Source organism: Triticum urartu, chromosome 7A, assembly GCF_056163025.1.
Source record: "Triticum urartu cultivar PI428250 chromosome 7A, HENAU_Tu73, whole genome shotgun sequence".
Classification (NCBI taxonomy): domain Eukaryota; kingdom Viridiplantae; phylum Streptophyta; class Magnoliopsida; order Poales; family Poaceae; genus Triticum; species Triticum urartu.
Window position 1 is genome coordinate 277,273,901 of NC_141879.1, and position 5,361 is coordinate 277,279,261.

A 5,361-nucleotide genomic window follows, 5' to 3' on the forward strand; every position below is an offset into this window, starting at 1 on the left:
GAGTTCCTGGTTCCTGCTCATCCTCCAGCCAGATGTTGTCTCTCAGGAAGCAGAAATAACCACCAGACAGCTCAATTGAAGCAGATTGCAAGCCTAATTTCAATCTTCTGCAGGTTTGGGGGAGAGGTAAGGTAGGGGATCCACCTGCTCCGGCTCCGGTGGCGTGCTGGTGCACTACAGGAAAAACTGTGTGTAGAGACGTTCATTTTCATAGCTAGAGACGCGTTATTTCATCTCTAGGCAAAACTAGAGTCGATTTAGTAAAGCGTCTCCCCATGGACCGTCTCAAAACAGGTAGACACGCTTTGTTAGCGTGTCTACGTTGTATGAGACGCTATATTTGGACGTTCGAAATCGTCTCTACAAGAATAGAGACGTTCTATCACACGCTTGTATCGCGCCTCTACTCATGTGGGCCCATTGCTTATAGAAGCTATGTTGAGACGTCATATTTGTCTCTTTATGTGAATAAGCTTCTTTGTGGCTATGGAGTATTTTAATTTAATCGTTGTTTGATTACTAATATTACCTTGTATTCCTCATTTCAAATTCAGTTACTTTATTATGATAGGGATGTATGTGTAGATTGATCAATCATCAATATATAAAGGCATCAATCGACATCAGCAATTGCATTTGCAAGCAATCCATTCTCAGAATTAGCATCCTTTGTAACAAGTATATGAACAAATACATACACTAAAAGTGTATGGAGACATGGAGTTCACAGCTGCATCAGATCCAACATTCATATGAAATATGTAAATAATTAAAAGATACTACAAACTAGAACTAAGCTTTCCATACATTATACATAATATGTGTTCATTTAAAGACTAATTCTTGTGTGGTTGCTCCTTGCTCCTGCAATGCATTCCAATTCTACCTGGAAAAAATAACAAAAAGAAGTTTAGAACATAAGCTTTTGGATTAGTGCAAGATGAAATGTTCTATGATGAAACCGTGAGAGATGTTCCTTACAAATGTCTCGATGTTTTCTTGGAGCACAAATGTCTTAGGTTGTGTTGGAGTGGTCAGCTTTGTCTTTTTGACCTAAAATGTTTCAAAGTAGTATCAGATTGGCAGGCAAACAACAATTGGCATAACCATGCAAGCGTATGTGATTCAACTGACTGAAACTATATCTTGTTTGGATATATTTCGAAATGTACATACCTTGGCTTGTTCTGATCTTACTCATGCGTAATTAAGATGCATAAACACTTCCTCAAATGGTACAATTATGAAACATACTGAGTATCTATGTAGCTAAAGTAAAAATAAATCATGAAAACAATATGTACAGCTCATTAGTGGTGAAACAAGAAGTACGCCTTGTCTGCTGCACAAAGTCATGTGAAGCCATGTATAAATAATAAAGTGTAGACCACATAGACATGTCATTTTGCTTCGTAAGTAGTAGGGCAAGCCAAGAGACGCTGGTTTGCGTAAGCTAAAACTATACATAGTTAATCAAAGATGAGCAACTTTGATAAAATGACAACACTTTTCCTCGTACATTTATCGTATGACCCACCTTTCATTTTTTTTTGATAAAATGGCACATGTTTCATTGATAGCTAGACAAAATGGCACAAGCAATTTTTTCGCTCTATTTCTACGTATGGGCCCGCACATCAGATTATTTGGGACAGTTTTGCCCTTTAGCTTGTTTACTCTAGTTCCATTGAACCTATCGGTCGATACAAGAAATAGGCACGAGATAGGAGGATAGGAAGAATAGCGCCGCCATCCTTCCTATCGACACGCTGTGTGTCCTCCATTGCCATCTCTCCATGCTTAGCCCATTCTCTTGCCATCGCCTCGCCGCAGCTGTTCCCCTGTGTGTCCAACAAACAGTGGACTCTTTTTCAGACCCTGCAGTTTGATTCCTGCTATCAAGTCATCCTATCCTCGCAACTCCACATCCCTACCCCATGTTGTGAAGTGTGCCATATCACGTGCATGTTGATTACATCCCTACATGCTGCCAAAGTGTGCTACCTAAACATCTAAATCAACAAGCATCCATATCCTGTTGTTGTCAGAAGCTACAACTAAGCTAGCAACTCGTATGAACATTTAGAGCCAATTACTTTCTTCAGGCAGCAATTACATCCATTACAGAGATAGCATCGAGCAAGTACAGAAGCTACAACTAGAGTAGCTTTAGCGACATGAGCGACCAACGGACGCTCTAGCAGCTCGAGCGACCAATGCAAGCGAGCAAACTACAAAAGTGACGCCCAGCACGATGCACGGTAGCTTCGACATCAGGGCATGACAAAGGGTCACACGGCAGCATGAAGAAGATGTCGAGGCACACTTTGAAAGAATGGTGCGGCAAGAGTAAGGAGCGGTGCTTGCCTTCCGCCGCTTGGCGAGGGAGCATCGATCTTACCACGACACATCCACGCCTCCTCCTCCACATGAACGGGCGGGCGGGCAGAGCACGGCAAGGCGACGACAGGAGAAGAGTGGCGCCTGGGAGGAAGGATGGCGAGGTGGCAGCCCTGTTGTTCCTCTCCTTCTGTCTCACGGCTAATTTTGGTATGGGAGGGCAAAATCGTCCCAAATAATCTAACGTGCAGGCTTTGATCTAGAAATAGAGGAAAAAGATCACTTTGTGCCATTTTGGCCAACTATCAATCTAAAGTATGCCATTTTATCAAAGAAAATGAAAGGTGTGTCATAGGACCAAAGTATGAGGAAAAAAGTGTAATTTTATCAAATTGCTCTTAAAAGATAGATATAGGAATCATGTTGTGATAGCAGATTAAAGTAGATCTCTCTTACAACAAGTAAATGCAATCTGCTTAATGGCAAGTCATTCTATCATACTGGCATAATGGGATTCGAGGTAGCACCTGCTAGTAAACCAGATTAATGTACTCGCTCCTTTTCCGCTAAAAGGACGAACTACCAAATTCATAAATTACAGAGTGGATAAAGAGCAGAAAATGTGTACACAAGTTGCAAGACGCACCACTAATGTGGTTGCTCCATCAGATCTGAATCTGATACATGAGTTCCCTGATTGATGTTGGTTTGTCTTAACGGTGAGATTTGGTGACAACTAATCTGGATATGCACCCGCAAAAAGAAAAACTAATCTGGATATAAGAAGCATGAGATGCGTACTTGAAAGATGTAAAGATATAATGGTAAAATGTAGAGCAGATGGGATTCGAGGGAGCACCTGCTTGATAGAGCAGATGGGATTTGAGGGTGCGCTGGCTTGATGTGGCAGAATTTTGCAGGAGGATGACGCCGGCATGGACCTGGCTTGCGGACGTTGAGGACGACGCCAGGAGAGGTGCGGCCAGGGGACGGGGAGGACAAGGGAAGCCGACCGACCCTGACTGGTGAGGTCGTCGACCGAGGAGACCAGACATAGCCGGCAGAGGGCACCGCTCGGGGCGAGGCTTGGAGCCGCCGTAGATTGGATATGGTGGGTTCTAGAAACTGGGAGCGGAAAAGATGGGGTGCGTGGGAGACGACCCCAGTTTTAGTTAGTGAACAAAATCCAAAATAAACGCGGGAACCATCCATAAAAAAGCGGTAAACCAAAACTAATTTGGCAGCGCCAAAATTATATACCAAAGATAAAGCCACATATGAAACGTCTCAAAATTCGTCCTTAACTTATTTAAAATATATATTTATTTTATAAATACCTAATTCTTATAATAACTGTGTAGCGCCTTTCAATCGTCTTAAGAAGCGTCTTTATTTTGCTAGTGTCCATGGATGTAGAGGCGAATTAAAAAGCGTCCCAGAAAAAGCGACCTTACGCGACAGTTTTGTTGTAGTTGGGCAGGAGTCCAGTCAAGCATTCCCATCTCGCAGCACGGCGTGGATCTCCTGAATTCACTTCTCCTTTGCCCATCAAACGAACGCAATCGGCGGCTCACTGGGTGGGGCATCCCGTGCTTCTCCGAGAAATCTCCTTCGAAGTAGATCCGCAGGGCTAGATTCAGCAGCTCCCAATCCACATGATCCTTGCACATCCTAGCATACCTGCGCGAGTGAGAGAACGGATTAGGTCCCTCCTCGGCTTCCTCCCTCGCAGCTTCCTCCTCTGCTTCCCTCCATTCGCGCGTGCACTAGGTCCAGGAGAGAGCGTCGTCGCGGATCCGCATCGCCCGCTCCCTCCATCTCCTCCCTCGAGTCTCCCGCAGCACCGCCGGCGCGACGGAGTCGAGCGGCTAGAGCATCCGCGGGAAGGCTTTGTAGACATGTGGGAGATGCATCTTGTACATCTGCCTGTCTTCCAGCCATTCCCCAGTGGATATGGCCGGCGACTCCATGGGGCGCGCGAGCAGACTTGCTGAGAGGGGCGGGCGTGCCCGGAGTCAGGAGGCGAGGGGTGGCGGCGAGATCTATTTGCCAATTACTCCTTCCTTTTCGGTTTATAGGGCTCAATTCAAAAATCTCACCAACCAAGGTAGATGATGAATGGTGGAATACTTTTTGTAGTTTGCAAAAGCACCTAATTAATGCACTTGTTTTCCTCAAAAAATTATGTTTATCAATGCATAAATAGCAATGCATGCATGCATAAAGTACATGCATCGGTCAATTTTCTCTTAATACTTTCATGCAATGATTTAATGCACCTTGGAATCTGAACATGTGATGGAAAACAACCAAATTGAGCCTTATAAAATTGAAAAACTAAAATTTTGAGATAAGCCCTATAAACCGAAAAGGAGGGAGTATGTGAACTAAACAGTCAACATATAAAATAATTTAAATATATATAATATAGTTAGAAGGGAAACATAAGTTGGACCTGGCGTTCCTATTCTTATATAGAAAAATAGAACATACCTCTGCATTTTCTTCAAAAAATGCATAATTTGGGCTGCCAAAAATAAAACCTTGGATGGGAGGTCCATAGGCCGGTCGATACATGACGGCCCTAAGAAAATGCAAACAGGCCTATGGACCTCCTATCCGAGGTCATGGGCTGCGCATGTTAAAAATGAAAGCCTAGACAGGGCAGCCCAAAACCACGTCCAACACTTGCCAAACTTCGTCCCTCGTTTTCTGTGTGTTTCGCACACTCGATATTGTGTGGGCATTTTGACTGTGCATCATATGAAGATGTGCTATGCATGAATGTTGATCAGCATGATGTTAACTGGCTGGTAGTTCCATTTTCGACCATGAATAAAACTTCCAACATGATGTTAACCCTGTTTGAAAAGGCCGTGTTAATATAAATGATCTGCCTATGAAAGTTGCAGTTTCTTATCTGAAACTGAACTTGCAGTTTCTAATCTGAAACTGAAACTTGCAGTTTCTTCTCTGAGAATCACATTGTCTGCACTTTTATACTCCTATGAAACTACATTT

At 43.5% G+C, this 5,361-nt stretch overlaps 1 long non-coding RNA gene across 1 annotated transcript; it reads right to left on the reverse strand.

The window, feature by feature from the left end:
- Positions 1 to 623: 623 nt before the first annotated feature.
- Positions 624 to 3,496, reverse strand: LOC125524268 (uncharacterized). The gene is made up of 3 exons (XR_007290646.2): positions 3,200 to 3,496; positions 982 to 1,053; positions 624 to 886 (listed from the first exon to the last, which is right to left on the reverse strand). It is a non-coding gene; the product is annotated as an uncharacterized LOC125524268 (long non-coding RNA).
- Positions 3,497 to 5,361: the final 1,865 nt, after the last annotated feature.